This window comes from Oryctolagus cuniculus, chromosome 1 (genome assembly GCF_964237555.1).
Source record: "Oryctolagus cuniculus chromosome 1, mOryCun1.1, whole genome shotgun sequence".
Lineage (NCBI taxonomy): Eukaryota > Metazoa > Chordata > Mammalia > Lagomorpha > Leporidae > Oryctolagus > Oryctolagus cuniculus.
Window position 1 is genome coordinate 204,903,015 of NC_091432.1, and position 17,067 is coordinate 204,920,081.

General features: G+C 38.9%; 1 protein-coding gene across 4 annotated transcripts in view; it reads left to right on the plus strand.

The window, feature by feature from the left end:
• PLPPR1 (phospholipid phosphatase related 1) overlaps positions 1–17,067 on the plus strand; it is a 347,574-nt gene that overhangs the window by 129,511 nt on the left and 200,996 nt on the right. Inside the window, exon 1 of one of the 4 annotated variants that reach the window (XM_051856161.2) lies at positions 10,139–10,642. The exons of the other annotated variants lie outside the window; for them this stretch is intronic. The gene's annotated coding sequence lies outside the window, so the exon portion shown is untranslated. Of the gene's footprint in view, positions 1–10,138; positions 10,643–17,067 lie in introns of those variants that run through there. 4 annotated transcript variants of the gene reach the window in all.

Sequence of the window (17,067 nt, forward strand, 5' to 3'; positions counted from 1 at the left end):
GTCACCATGTGGAATCGGAACAAAAAGAACATAGACGGGGTAAATTCTACCCCATAGTGGTGTTTCTGGTTCTGTGTTGTTGCCTTTCTGTTTTCTATCTGCATTTCCTAAAGTGAAAAAAGCAAATGTTAGTTTATAACCACTCCCTTCCTCCCTCAAAAAAAGCCTTCAGCAGCCCTCATGTGGGAACACCCAGTCCTAAACAGGCCATTTCATTGTTGGGAGCGCTGGCTTAGAACCAAGCTCTGATTCCCAGGGCGAAGTGCTTGCCACTGTACCACACCACCTGCGCTAATTGACCATGATTTCACATGTGGATACCAGAAGGGATAAAATGTTGGAGGAACAATAAGTCACTGGGGACAGAAGTAGATCGAAGAAAGCAAAATGAAAGAATACAACATATAATCATGGACACTGCTAGACCATACTCGGCCTTTGGGCAAATTATAAAAAAAAGACTCCTGTTTCTCTGGATAGAGCCAGTCTTGGGCTGGGGCACACAGCGTGGTAAGTAGAGTTGGCTCGGATTTTTTGCCTCTTGGATGCCCCTCTGCAGTCATAGTCTTCATGCCATACATGGCAGTCATGGGGGTTCTGATCAACAAAATACCTGAAAGAGCAGTGGTACAATTTTTAATATGGGTAACTTCTAGAAAATTACTGGAGGCTTAAATTCCAGAAGAGAAAAGTTTCTGCCTCTGAAATAGTCACAGCATTCCTTCCTATAGTGTGCTAAGAGTTGTACATACCTCATTCAGTGCTCCAAATATCCTTGAGTGCACAGCTACCATCACAGTGTAGATGAACAGATTGAAGAAATCAAGTTACTCACAGGTGGTACGTGGTATCAAATAAGTGGCAGGATTAGGATTGAAATCCAGATCCCCTGACTGTAAATCACAAGCTTTCTTGCTGCACATGGCCACCCACAGCCCAGAGGTAGAATAAATTAGACTGTATGTGTGAATTATCACTACCACCCTCATGCATATGCATAATTAGGTTATGAATATGCAGACATTAAGACAACTCTGTCATCTTGTCCATGACCAGTATAACTGGTGTCATGAAAGGATATCAATCAATGCCTATCAGGGTTCCTGCGACTGATATTTCTTGGCGACATGAATTCCTCTGCCTCAATTTCCTTATTTGTAAACAGAGGCTAGTATTCCTACCTTTGAACATGCCGGGTTGTTAAAATTCATAATTGCTTTTCTGGATGTTAAAAGCCACAGTAAGAGGCTCTGTTTCATTCACTGTTGTCTCCCCAAAGCCTCGAGCAGCACCTGGCACAAACAGGTCGTGAATGTAAAGAATTAATGAATGCAAATGACTGGATTTCGTTGTTTCTTACTGCGGTATAGTATTCTAAAGAGTACATATCCCATAATTTCTTTATCCAGTCTATCGTTGATGGGCATTTAGGTTGGTTCCAGGTCTTAGCTATTGTGAATTGAGCTGCAATAAACATTAGGGTGCAGACCTCTTTTTTGTTTGCCAATTTAAATTCCCTTGGGTAAATTCCAAGGAGTGGGATGGCTGGGTCGAACGGTAGGGTTATCTTCAGGTTTCTGAGGAATCTCCAGACTGACTTCCATAGTGGCTTGACCAGTTTGCATTCCCACCAACAGTGGGTTAGTGTCCCTTTTTCCCCACATCCTCGCCAGCATCTGTTGTTGGTAGATTTCTGCATGTGAGCCATTCTAACCGGGGTGAGGTGAAACCTCATTGTGGTTTTGATTTGCATTTCCCTGATTGCTAATGACCTTGAACATTTTTTCATGTGCCTGTTGGCCATTTGGATTTCCTCTTTTGAAAAATGTCTATTGAGGTCCTTGGCCCATCTCTTAAGTGGGTTGTTGGTTTTGTTTTTGTGGAGTTTCTTGATCTCTTTGTAGATTCTGGTTATTAACCCTTTATCTGTTGCATAGTTTGCAAATATTTTTTCCCATTCTGTCGGTTGTCTTTTCACTCTCCTCACTGTTTCTTTTGCAGTACAGAAACTTCTCAATTTGATGCAATCCCAATAGTTGATTTTGGCTTTGACTGCCTGTGCCTCCCGGGTCTTTTCCAGAAATTCTTTGCCTGTGCCAATATCTTGAAGGGTTTCTCCAATGTTCTCTAGTAACTTGATGGTGTCAGGTCGTAGATTTAGGTCTTTAATCCATGTGGAGTGGATTTTTGTGTAAGGTGTAAGGTAGGGGTCTTGCTTCATGATTCTGCACGTGGAAATCCAATTTTCCCAGCACCATTTATTGAATAGACTGTCCTTGCTCCAGGAATTAGTTTTAGATCCTTGATCAAATATAAGTTGGCTGTAGATGTTTGGGTTGATTTCTGGTGTTTCAATTCTGTTCCATTGGTCTATCCATCTGTTTCTGTACCAGTACCATGCTGTTTTAATTACAACTGCCCTGTAGTATGTCCTGAAATCTGGTATTGTGATGCCTCCGGCTTTGTTTTTGTTGTACAAGATTGCTTTAGCTATTCGAGGTCTCTTGTGCCTCCATATAAATTTCAGCACCATTTTTTCCAGATCTGAGAAGAAGGTCTTCGGTATCTTGATTGGTATTGCATTGAATCTGTAAATTGCTTTTGGGAGAATGGACATTTTGATGATATTGATTCTTCCGATCCATGAGCATGGAAGATTTTTCCATTTCTTGGTATCCTCTTCTATTTCTTTCTTTAAGGTTTTGTAATTTTCATCGTAGAGATCTTTAATGTCTTTGGTTAAGTTTATTCCAAGGTATTTGATTGTTTTTGTAGCTATTATGAATGGGATTGATCTTAGAAGTTCTTCCTCAGCCATGGCATTGTCTGTGTATACAAAGGCTGTTGATTTTTGTGCATTGATTTTATACCCTGCTACTTTGCCAAACTCTTCTATGAGTTCCAATAGTCTCTTAGTAGAGTTCTTTGGGTCCTCTAAATAAAGAATCATGTCATCTGCAAAGAGGGATAGTTTGAGCTCTTCCTTCCCAATTTGTATCCCTTTAATTTCTTTTTCTTGCCTAATAGCTCTGGCTAGAACCTCCAGAACTATATTGAATAGCAGTGGTGAGAGTGGGCATCCCTGTCTGGTTCCAGATCTCAGTGGAAATGCTTCCAACTTTTCCCCATTCAATAGGATGTTGGCTGTGGGTTTTTCATAGATTGTTTTGATTGTATTGAGGAATGTTCCTTCCAAACCCAGTTTGCTTAGAGTTTTCATCATGAACGGGTGTTGTATTTTATCAAATGCTTTCTCTGCATCTATTGAGATAATCATATGGTTTTTCTTCTGCAGTCTATTAATGTGGTGTATCACATTGATTGTCTTGCGCACATTAAACCATCCCTGCATACCAGGGATGAATCCCACTTGGTCTGGGTGGATGATCTTTCTGATGTGTTGTTGCATTCTATTGGCGAGAATTTTATTGAGGATTTTTGCATCTATGTTCATCAGGGATATTGGTCTGTAATTCTCTTTCAGTGCTGCATCTTTTTCCGGCTTAGGAATTAAGGTGATGCTGGCTTCATAGAAAGAATTTGGGAGGACTCCCTCTTCTTCGATTGTTCTGAATAGTTTGAGAAGAATTGGAGTTAGTTCTTCTTTAAACGTCTGGTTTCCTGTGACAACTTCCATTTTGCAAATGAGGAAATCCAGGAACAGAGTGAAGTAACTAAGCAGAGGTCACCTGTCTAGTGCAAGGCAGGTCTGGAATTCAGATGCAAGATTGTCTGGTCATAAAGCATATGCCATCGCTACTGAGATTGCTGTAAGTATTAAAAGTGGATACTGGGCCTAGCACAGTGTGTAATGCAGATATGCTCAAATGAGCATTTCTCTTCCAACCTAAACCCCAAAATCATTTGGTTTAAATATTTCTGGCATAAACAAATATCAGAAATTTTACTTGGTAAAGAACCGTAGACCTAATGTCTAAAGACTGAGTAATGATGATTTCTCTTCATGATTTTGATGATGACTTCTTGGGGTACCAAGTAATGACTTTTTCTCCTTTGAGCACAAACTCCTCATTAGCTCTGGCAATGCAGCCTCTCACAGGTCTCATAGCATGGGAGACAATGATACTGGCTTGTTTCCAAGGATGTAGAGGAGCAGCCAAAAGTGACTAACATCCCATATGGTGGAGAACGTAGTTCTCTGTCTTTATAATATATTCATCCCAAGAGGCCACATGGCAAAACAATGCTGCACTTGGTACAGCTTTTAAAAATCTATTTGTTATGAAATAATCTATTTCTTCACCTTTTAGAAATAGGATAAAATAAAGCTGAGAAAACTAAGTAATTATAATAAATTTAATGATTCTAATATGGAAAAAATAACTGTGTACCAGCAATATTACAGGTACACAGAAGTCACTACAGTTCATAAAGAGTCAGTTTCAGTCCTAACAAATCCCATCCATAGAGAGATCTGGAGGGAAAATATGAACTTGGAAATAGAAATATGTGGGTTCAAATTCTAGTTTTGTGGGTTTGTGCGTGTGTGTGTGTTTCGCTTTTGGCTAGGGGAAAGCATTATGGCTTATGGCAGTTAAGAGACAGTGAGAAGGTCTAGTTCACCAAAAGACACTATTTTAGTTTCATCGTCCTGGGAAGATACACTGCACTTGGGCCATTATCTGCCATTTGAAGGTGTTGATTCCTGCTTCTTGAGTACTTAGTTAGCACTTAAGGGATGTAACAGATCAGCACAATGAGCAAAGTACCTGCTGCTCATGATGACTCTGAAGATGGGTCCTTTCTGTATTCAGGGTTGGTGGAGTCATGAGATAAGATACTGAGGGTGACTGAAAAGAGGGTGAAAGAGTTACCATGTTGCACTCGAACTGGGAGTGCCATCATTATGTTAGCATTTGTAGACTTGAAGGTATAAAACAAAACTTCTATACATCTTCATTACCAAAGGAGTGACTATTGTTTTTAGAAGTGAATAAATTGTTTATTTTGGGTAGATTTGGGTCTACAGCAAAACCTGAGCAGAAAGTACAGAGTTCCTATATACCCTCTGATCCCTGACCCAGTCACCCTAAAATGGTGCATTAGAAGTAAAAGATGTATGTGGGTCCAGTGCCAAGGGCTGAAGGCCTACAATCTGGATCCTCACTCTGTGCCTCAACTCCCACCTGAGCAAGGGGGATGAACATCTGCCACACATCTGCCATTTGATCGAATTAATGAACCAAAGCTTGTGAATCTACAGTCTCCTCAAATGAGGGGAACAATGTAAGTCAGAGAAGGAAAGGTGTCACTGCCCATCTACTCAACCTCCCCCCGCCCCCCACTGCTGGACTAAGGCTTTAAATTTTCTCAGAAAAGTTAGTTTTGAAAAATGGATTTGGTTTTTCCTGGATAAATGGAAAACAGTTAATTAAGTAGAGAAAATAGATCTTTCAAATGGACTGAAGCTAATTTCAAGTTTGATCTACTCAGAAGGTATTTGTTGAGCTACTCCACACCAGGATCTGGTTGTTACTGCAAATGACAGATGGATGCTTGAAAAGATGGTGAGAATGAAACAGCATTGAAACCGTCAGGGTGGAAATTGGTATATGTATGTTTTTGTATTTTTATATGCATTGGCAAGTGTCTAAAAGGCAGAAAAGGGTACCTCATGTATTCACAGAGCAACCTCTTTCCCCAGGGATATACTCACATTCAAATAGCTCCCTGATATCTCATCTGTTATAAAAGGACAAATGTTCCTCCTAGAAGGTACAGGGTGAGCCTTTGGTCTTGTGGTTAAGACATCTGTGTCCCACATCAGAGTGCCTGGGTTCAATTCACAGCTTTGCTGCTGATTCTAGCTTCCCGTCACTGTGGACCCAAGAGGCAGCAGTGATGGCTCAAGTATTGGGTTCCTGCTGCCCACATGCAAGACCTCGATTAAGTTCCTGTATCTCCACTTTGGTCATCTCCATCCTTTCACTATGATAATTTAGGGAGTGAATCAGCAGATAGGAACTCTGTCTTTCAAAAAAGAAGAGGGGGAGGGAGAGGCAGAGGAGGAAGAAGAAAAATCTGGCAGCTACCTAATTACACATTGTAACCTAACATAACAGAAGAAACCAACAAAATTGTTTTGCCTTAGAAATTGTGTGTGTGTGTGGGGGGGGTTGCATTTGGTTCAGTGGCTATGATACCAGTTGGGATGCCCACATCCCATACCAGAGTGCCTTGGTTTAATTTCTGCTTCTGCTTCAGATGCAGCTTCTTGCTAATGCACACAAGGAGAGACAACAGATGATGTCTCAAGTAGTTGGGTCCCTGACACCCATGTGGGAGACTTCCTGGATAGAGTTCCTGGCTCCTGGCTTCAGTCTGGTCCATCCAGCCTTGGCTGTTGCAGGCATTTGGGAAGTGAACTAGCAGATGGATGATCTCTGTCTTGCCGTGTCCCCCCACATTTCAAATAAAAATATATAAAAGTTAAAAGAACTAGTGCTGGAGAATGTGGATACAAAGATAGCAATCGCTATGTACAGTGTAGCTTGGCCAGTGTGTTGTGAGGAGGATTGTTTTGGTAGAGTGTATGTAATAAGACTTTCTGAACTGTCAGAATTTGATATGGATGTATTCTGTCTAACCAAATAGGAAGAGTTGCATGGTGCTAGGATGTCAGACTAAAACAAGCAGCAAGATCAAGTAAGGCACATGTGACAAACGTGGAGAATGTCTCCATGAGATGGGTGACCTCAAGTTCTGTCAGTAGGTACCAATCTCCTTAGAAGAAACTGCTCTCATAAGGGATGCTGGATTAACCCACTGTGCCACAATGCTGACCCCAAAGCTCAAGTTCTTAAAAATAATTTTTTGTTTTTCTTAACACATAATGAGTAGGAGGATTCTATGTTTTACATGAATGAGCAAGTAAAAATGTGTATTTATTGACTAAAAATTAGAAAAGAATAATTTCATATTTGCTATACCTAGAATAAGACTAAGTAAAAATGGTAGATTTAAAGTTAGTTACCTAGAAATAGGATAGACTTGAGAAAGCCATGATTAAATATGTAAGTAACTGAAATTGTGAAATTGTACTGAGACATGTGGGGTACTTACATAAGACTATGTAAAAATTGAATAAAAGTACAAGCTTATTTTGTGCAAAAAAATTTTTTGATGGGAAATTTTTATATTAAAGGGGGAAAATGCCTAATGTGAAAACTGCATGGACTTCAAAAATTCTTTGGAAGTAAAGTAATTCATGCTTTTGATTCCATTCTCCTACAACCTTTCTGAAATACCCTCATACCCAGATTTACCTGACTTTTGAACTTGTTCTGGAACCTTGTATTCCCATGTTCTCTGGAATTTTAGCTCCATTAACTATCAAAGGATTCCCTACCCCAGATTAGTCCCATAGTTGACTTTCTCTATTTGTTGCCTAACAGTATAGAAAATGGAAAGCATAACCCTAATAACTGGCCTTATTGCTGCATAGTTATTCTTTCCAGTTGGAATCTGGGTCTCGGTGTCAACAGTTCTACTCTCTGTTCACCATTGGCTATTCCAGACCTTTCTCAACAAGATGAAATGATTATTCCTCTCACTAGATGTGCTTCTTCCTTCACTAAGAGAATGTCTCATTAGAATTTATCTTGTAAATTGGTAAACTGAGATACAGAAAGTTCAGGTAACTTACCCATAGTGTCATTACTGAAAATGGCAGAACTGGTATTCACACTTTTTCAGTCTGAATGTAAACTTGACCTATTAACCACCATCCTGCACTGCCTCTTTCTGGTCATATATTCTGAATGAGCTAAACAGTGAATTTGTGGGTTAAAAAATCAGAACTTGAAATTTGGGATGCTGTTGGTCAGCTATGCCTGTACTTCTGCAGAAGCTAGGCTTGAACTCAAATGGGGGCTGACTTCACATGTCCTTGTTTGCACTTGGCTTTATTCTTCTTTGCCTTCCTCAGGGACCAGAGGAACTCCTACCCTCCTAGCAGAACTTGCTCTGTGTTCCACTATTCTCTTTGACCCAGCAGGCTGTGTGGCCAGAATAGCTGCCCCTCTACCTTTCCCCTACCTCAGATAGCTCTTTTCCCATATTTTCCATTTTAAATGGGGGCAGTCTCCTAGGTAACAATCCAGGAATAGCCCTAGAATTCTTCCTATTCTCCCCTAAGAATTTATTTCTTCAATGTGCCTTCTCATTTTCCATTGTTCCTGCCTTAATTCCTTCTTATAGTAGTTTTTTTTTTTGTTTTGTTTTGTTTTGTCATTAAAGGCTCAGGGAAGAAAAGGACAGATGAGACCCTATCTTTAAGAAGTTCACATTGCAGTGAAAGGAGAGTGTAACCAAGGTATAATATGTGATAAATACTATTACCAGAATCAAGTATCCTTGGGAAAAATAAACCTGGGAGAGTAGAGGTATAGTAGGGTGGCCTGATGGTAGTGAAGTAATCAGTGAGCTGTGTGTTCATCAGTTAATCCTGAGACCAGAGATCTCAACTGATTGTTTTTTCCTTCTGTAACTTGCCTACTTGAAAGAGACCTGGAGAATGTAGATGGGTGACTTTCTTCATTTCCTCATCATTTCTTATTTGGGTCACTGCAAAAGCCTGATCTGTGATCCCTTTACCTCTAGTTCTCACCTGTCTGTGAATCCGTGTTGAGACTACATGGTCTTTGTAAAGCTCATGTGGTATGTCTTATTGTGCTAATGAGAAATTTCTAATGCTCTGTTTGCATATAGCAGTGGCTCTCAAACTTTAGTTTAACAAAATTATCAATGTAGTTTATGAGACCTATTCATAGCCCCTTCTTCAGCATCCCTAACCTAGTTTCTTTTTCAAGTAATCTGGGACACTATTGTAGACTGACTCATGTCTCTCCTGTAATTCGTATGTTGAAACCCTAACTCTTGATACCTCAGAATGTAACTGTATTTGGAGGTAGGGTCTTTAGAAGTAATTAAGTTAAAATAAGACATTTGGGGTGAACCATAACCCAACCCTGGATGTCTTTATAAAAAGAGGAGGTTAGGATACAAAGAGACACATACAAACTGAGGGACAACCATCTACAAGCCCAGGAAAGAGGCCTCAGAAAAAACACACACTGTGGCTCTCTTGACCTTAGATTCCTAGACTCTACAACTGTGAGAAAATAAATGTTTGTTCAAGCCACCCAGTGTGTGGTGTTTTATTGTAGTGGCACAAGCAAACTAATATAGATGGGGTGTGAGAATCTGTTTTCCTAACAAGTTCTCAGTTGATGCTGATGATCCAGGGACCACATTTTGAGAACTAGTGCCTTGAGGAACAATTTGTTACCTCTTGTTAAATCATAAACTAAGTGCCCCTATTTCCAATTTGCCCTCCGAGTCACTAATGGAAGGAAAAAAAAAAATTAAATCATGGGTAGTTGTTTTTTTTTTTTTTTTTGTAGTATACATTTTCTATGAACTTTTCTAAAATCCCTCATGTATCTCTTACTTTGAGGATGTCCAGTGTATTCATCTCTGCACCCTAGCCATCAGCGCAGGGCCAGGCACATACTTATAACAAGTTTTCAAATGTTTGTTCAATAAATGAGCGATTAGAGAGATGACATGGATTCTTATTTTGGGATGGCCCCTCAAAGCAGAGGCTTGAATGAAGGAGTAATGACAATACCTGATAATATACCAATATCAAGCTTGACTGGACCTGAGCCAATGGGGTAGACAGAATAGAGTCCCCAGAAGACCCCACCAACTACTAGCGAGTCCATATTAAGAGAAGATATCTATAACTATGCAGAAAAGATGGAGACAATGTTTCAAAATCCTACCCTTCTGTTGAATTGCCTGGTTATTTTGGAAACCAGCAAAACTTCATCATTGATGGTACAGCTGAGCAAAATGGCTGAACAGATTCCATGCATGAAACAGGTTCCATTTTTTCACGTGGAAAGAATTTCCTTCTCTCTGCTGAGACTCAAGTAGCAATTAGCAGAATGCTCCCCCTGCCCCCCCCCCCCAGCAGAGACTGTTGCTGTGTTAACAGACCATATCAGTGGGAAAGTCCTGCCTCTAAGAAACTCAAGATGCCACCAGAAACATACTGCATTTACATGTGAAAGAGACAGCTGTACTTCACAAAGTGATATTGATATTTTGCAATTTCAAGCCTGGTTCTGATTGATTCTACAAGGCATTAAGAAGTTTAAGCCATTTCTGTCTCTGATTTGTGTTGTTTAATAAAAAAAAAAGACTAAGTTCTGTTAAGACCATGTTGTCAGGAAAATGTCATTTTTTCTGATGCAGTGGGGTCACAGCTCAACCACCTGATGACTTTGTAACTAAATAGTAGCTGCATGTGTGGGCTGAGATTGACTTCCATCCTCACCCCCACACAAGAGGTGCTGTGCTTGGAATCACCTATTAGGCGTGCATAGCTTCATGTGAATTTTACTCACATGTTTCTGTCTGTGGCTCAGAGCAGAGCATAGCGGTCTAGTATATTTCCAAAGTCTGCACATTTGTAGTTTCTAAAGGACCTCTTGTATTCATCCACAGTAAGGGCTTTCTGTGGGAATTAACACAGCTTTCTGTGTTCGGATGAGATTGAGAAAAGTGGTCATTTTGGGAACCATGAAGGTGCCTGTTTCCTTATGATCTAAAGGTAGGATATTTTGAATTGCATTGGATATTGAAAAGACCATGGGTATATTGGTACAAAATGCCTTTCTGAGTCCTTAGCTTCTTAAGAGGGAAGAGCAGAATAACAAAAGCATAGAAGAGACAGACTCTCACCAACTAAGAAGAATGGAAAGCAGGTTTTAGAAGGAGGAAAAGAGACCCAGAAACAGGACAAAGAGAAGGGAATTCCAGAGACAAAGGAGAGAGGATATCCATGAAGGAGGGAGAAGAGGTAGCTTAGGAATTGGAAGAGACTTTGTAGGAATCCAGCAGAGTGTAGCAAGTACATGGGGAATGTGTGTGATAGGCTCCAGGCACCCATTTGCCGATTGTTCATGTGTCTTGGGCTCTTTTGTATTGGTTTTACTCTTATTATCTTGTGACATCCCACAAGATCCCACTGCAATATTAATATAAAGGCTGGCTCAGTTAAGGTAAGTCACTTGCTGAATGTAACTCAGACTAGAAGAAATAGAATTTAAACTAACATTTTGACCCCAAAGTCCATTTTTTTAAACTTTTTTAAAATTTTAAGTTATATAGTGACACTTTTGCCCCCTAACTTCCCTCTTGTCCATGTTCCAACCCTTGTTTCTCCTCCCTCTCACATTTCCACTCTTTTTTTACTTTTATTTAATGAATATAAATTTCCAAAGTACAGAATATTGATTACGATGGCTTCCCCCCATAACGTCCCTCCAACCCGCAACCCTCCCCTTATCCATTTCCACTCTTAATTTTTACAAAGATCTATTTTCAGTTTACTTAATGTTCATATAGTTAATCATACACTGAGTTCAACAAATAGTATGAAGAAAAAACAAAAAATCACTGTTCCTCAACAGAAGATACAATGGCTGTAAATAATCATTGAATCTCAAAATGTCTATTTCACTCCAATACATTGCATTTCAGGCACTCTATTAGTTAAGATCAGGGAAAATATGTAATCTCTATCTTTTTGCAACTGGCTTATTTCACTAAGTATAATGGTTTAAAGTTGCATCCATCTTGTGCAAAAGACAGGATTTCATTTAAGACAGGATTTCATTTTTTTTTACAGCTGAGTAGTATTCCATTGTGTATAAATATACCATAATTTCTTTATCCAATCAACAGGTGATGGACATCTGGGTTGGTTTCATATCTTAGTTATTGTAAATTGTGCTGCAATGAACATGAGGGTACAAATCACTCTTTCATATACTGACTTCTTTTGGTTTGAGTAAATTCCAATGAGTGGGATTGCTGGATCATATGGCAGGTAGGTGTATATTTAGATTTCTGGGCTATCTCCATACTATCTTCCACAGTGACTGCACCAGTCTACATTCCCACCAAGAGTGTACCAGGATACCTTTTTTCCCCCAAATCCTCTCCACCATGTGTCATTTGTTGATTTCAGTATGAGAGCCATTCTAACTGGAGTGAGGTGAAACCTCACCATGGTTTTATGAATCACATTTCCCTGATGGCTAGTGATCCTGAGCATTTTCTCAGGTATCTTTAGGCCATTTGAATTTCTCTTAAAGTACCATTTCAAATCCTTTGCCCATTTCTTAATAGGATTGTTCTGTTGTTGAATTTCTTCAGCTCTTTAGAGATTCTGAATGTTAACCCTTTATCAGTTGGGTAATTTGCAAGTATCTTCTCCCATTCAGTAGGTTGCCTGTTACTTTGCTAATTGTTTCTTTTGCAGTGCAGAAGCTTCTCAGCTTGATGTAATCCCATTTGTCAATTTGATTGCCTGTGCTTCTGGGGGTATTTTTCAAAACGTCTTTACCTATACTAGTGTCTTGCAGGATTTCCCCAGTGTTTGCTAGTAATTTGAAGGTGTGAGGTTATAGATTTAGGTCTTTGATCCATTTAGAGTGGGTTTTGGGGTGAGGTGTAAAGTTTGGGCCTGGTTTCATACTTGTACATGTGGAGATCCAGTTGCCCCAACACCATTTGTTAAAGAGACTGTCCTTGCTTCAGGGATTGATTTTTGGCTCCTTTGTCAATGATAACTTGGTTGTAGATGCATGGATTGATTTCTGGAGTTTCTGTTCTGTTCCATTGGTCTATACATCTGTACCAGCACCAGGCTGTTTTGATGATAACTTCCCTCTAATATGACTTGCAATCTAGTATTGTGATGCTTCCAGCTTTGTTTTTGTTGTATAAGATTGCTTTAGCTATTCAAGGTCTCTTGTATTTCCATATGAATTTTAGCATCATATTTTCTAATTCTGTGAAGGATATTCTTGCTTTTTTGATTGGGATCATATTTACTCTGTAAATTGCTTTTGGTAGTGTGGGTGTTTTGATGATGTTGATTCTTCCAATCCATGAAAATGGAAGACTTTTCCATTTTTTGATGTCTTTTTCTTTCTTTAGTCTTTTGTAATTTTCCTTGTAGAGATTTTTGACACCATTGGTTAAATTTATTCCAAGGTATTCAGTTCTTTTTGAAGTTAGTGCAGATGAAACTGATCTTAAAATTTCTTTCTTAGCCAGGACATTGTGTATACAAAGGCTATTGATTTTTCTGTGTTGATTTTTATATCCTGCCACTTTACCAATCTCTTCTATGAGTTCCAATAGTCTCTCAGTGGAATTTTTTGGATCCATTATATATCAAATTATGTCATCTGAAAATAGGGATAATTTAACTTCCTCCTTCCCAATTTGTATTCCCTTGATTTCTTTGTCTCGCCTAATGGCTCTAGCTAAAACTTCCAGGACTATATTAAATAGCAATGGTAAGAATGGTCATCCTTGTCTGGTTCCAGATCTTAGGAGGGATGCTTCTAGTTTTTTCCCCATTCAATAGGATGTTGGCCATGGGTTTGTTATAAAAAGTCTTGATTGTTTTGAAGAATGTTCCTTCTATATCCAATTTTCTTAAGGTTTTCATCATGAAAAGATGTTGTATTTTATCACATGCTTTCTCTGCATCTATTCAGATAACCTTATGGTTTTTGGTTTTTGCTAACGTGATGTATCACATTGATTTGTGACTATTGAATCACCCCTGCATATTAGGGATAAATCACACTTGGTTTGGGTGAATGGTCTTTCTGATGTTTTGTTGGATTTGATAGCTAATATTTTGTTGAGGATTTGTTATCTATGTTCATCAGAGACATTGGTCTGTAGTTCTCTTCCTCTGTATCTTTTTCTGGCTTAGGAATTAAGGTGATAGAGGCTTCATAGAAGAGGTTTGGAAGGATTCTCTTTCAATTGTTTTGAATAGTTTGAAAGGAATCGGAATTAGTTCTTTAAATGTCTGGAATTCAGCAGTGAAGTCATCTGGTTCTGGGCTTGTCTTTTTTGGGAAAGTCTTTATTACTGATTCAATTTCTGTCTTAGTTATTATTCTGTTTAGGTTTTCCATGTCTTCAGGACTCAATTTTGGTAGATTGTTTGTATCTAGGAATCTATCCATTTCCTGTAGGTTCCCCAATTTTTTGGCATATGGCTCATTATAGTAATTTCTGTTGATTTCTTTTATTCCTGTGCTATCTGTTGTTACATTTCCTTTTTAATCTCTAATTTTATTGATTTGGGTCTTCTCTTTTTTTTTGTTAGTTGGGCCAATGGTGTATCAACTTAGTTTATTTTTTCAAAAAACTAGCTCTTCATTTCACTGATCTTTTGCATTGCTTTTTTGGTTTCAGTTTTGTTTTTTCTCTAATTTTAATTATTTCTTCCTACTAATTTTGGGTTTGATTTCCTACATGAAGAAAGGTATCAAATAAATGATCTCAAGGACCTAGAGAAACAACAACAAACCAAACTCAAAGTCCATTGTTGTGGTCAAATCCAAGGTGTTCTCTTTTTCCTCACTCAGAGTACTCTACAAAGCATGATCATGACTGAAGTTGGATTTGGGGGCCCTTCCCCCTGAGGATGGTGTATAGAGAGGGTCTTCTTAGATGCAGTGAGCCTGGCATGTACCTGCCTCTCTGCTCCAGGTGGTCTGCATGGAGTGCAGGATGCCTAGGGTGTAGCTGTGAGGTGAATAAGGTCTCCCATACTCTCTTAGCAACTTGCTTCCCTTTTACTCTCATATAGTTACTGCTCTTGGACCTCGTTCTTGTTCTTAATCTCTACTCCTGTATTTCATTGGTTGTGGACTTTATTCTAGTTAGAAGAATTTCGGTGCTCCTGGTTGTTTCTTTGAAACCCTTCCCTGGGTTCGGTTGCCTCAGCAATGAAATGACTTTCATGCTCAACTCCTTAAAAACCCGTATAGAGTGAGGAAGCCGGAGCTCCCACACAACCAGACCTGAGATTTGGATTCTCCCTCCCCTTTGCATCATCCCTAATTTTCAGCTGTTTGCCAAACTGTTTTTGCCTCCATGAAATCAATCTCTAGCATTCTCTCCAGTTCCCTTTCCCTACTTGCATTGTGTCACGCCAAGCCCCTGCTGCCTGTTTCTAAGCCCTCATATTAGCTCTATAAAGAGCACCTTGCCTTTTATCCCTCAATAATTCATCCTAAATGTTTTCCACTGGATTAATCTTTGCCAAACACTGTGTTGGTCTTGCTACAAGCTGATTGCATAGCAACTCACCAGCTACAGAATAAACTCCGACTTTTTGGTTTGGCCTTTATACATTGCACTTCATCCCAGAGACTCCTCTTTCCTTACCTTCTGAATCTTCTCTGTTAACATTCTGGATTCTAAGACATGTGCAGAACTGCTCTCACTTCTGTGCCTTTATTCTCACAACCCCCCCCCCCACACACACACACTTGGAAATCATTTTCCTTTCATCCTCATTCCAGATCTACCTGTAACTCAAGTGGCAGATAAGAACAACAACATTTCAGTCACACTCTCCTTCTCTTCCTTCTGCCCCAAATGATTACTCCCACCACTAACGCCTACTACATTTTATTGAAAGCTCTTTTTAAAACATTTTAAAATTTCTATTAGAAATAGTTAAGTACTAATAAGTACTGGTACAATGTGTTCTTCCTGGAGTTTTATTCACATAATTATGACCAATTGACACATTCTTCCTGTGTTTCCTCTATGCTTCCCAAATACTGGGAAAATGCCCTCATCAAAGGTATGGTTAAAAGAAGTAGTTACCATACAATATTATAGTTCATCTATCCAAAATTAAGTACATACACATACACACTTAAATATAACCAGGATTCAACAAATTTTTGTTGGATGTATACAAAGATGAGCAAATGAAAGTTCCTCAAGAGATCAGCCTTTAAAAGTCTTTGACTTTATAACCATTACCTTTTCATACACTTCCTGGGTTTATATGAGACAACTCTAGAATTCTGTAAGGTCACATAATCTTCTAGTTATCTGGGGATACCTCTGTTTGAACCAAGTGGTATTCTATTTAGGATCGATGCTGGCTACACCTTCCCCACAATGAGCCCCATACCTGACTTGTACTATAGGCTGCTAGAAAATGAGAGCAGTTTGAGTTGTTGGGAAATTCTTGAGTCACATGTTCTTTTTATCAGAATTTTCCACATATTGTTACATTATATTCCATATTTAATGTTGGTGGAAAGAAATTTTTAAATTATCCTTGTATTTCATAAGTGGATATCCATAGCTTTTTTTTTAAGCTTTATAGAGTTTAAGAACTTCATCAGTACTATGTTAGGTTAAAAATTCAGTTGGTGAGGAGGTCTTTGAGTCAAGAAGATTCAACCAAAAACTGTGGCAAGCTCCAATTTCATTGCTCCCTTTCTTTTTTCTTTTCTTTTTTTTTTTTTTTTTTGATCAGCTCTTGTCCTGATGGTTGATGTACAATGTAATACTTTATCCATTTTAGTTTTTTTTTGTTCTAGCACCATTGGTTGAACTCTGTAATTAACACACAATTATTCTTAGGTGTTTAAATGTTAACTGAAAAGTGATCCCTGTTAGGAATTTGGAAAACATTATTCTGAGTGAAATAAGCCAATCCCAAAGAGACAAATACCACTTGTTCTCCTTGATAGGTGACAACTAACTGAGCACCAAAAAGGAAACCTGTTAAAGTGAAATGAACACTATGAGAAACGGTGACTTGATCAGCCCTCACCCTGACTGTTGATGAGCAGCTTGATATGTTATCCCTCTTAGTATTTTTTTTTGTTTGTTCTACTTCATACTTTTGGTTGAATACTGTAATCAATACACAATTCTTCTTAAGTGCTGAAACTTAACTGAAAAGTGATCACTGTTAAATATAAGAGTGGGAATAAGAGAGGGAAGAGATGTGCAACTCGGGACATGCTCAAGCTGACTTACCTCAAACGGTAGAGTTAGAAACATACCAGGGGATTCCAATTCAATCCCATCAAGGTGGCATGTACCAATGCCATCTCACTAGTCCCAGTGATCAATTTCTGTTCACAGTCGATCATAATGATAGGACTAAGAACCAAAGGGATCA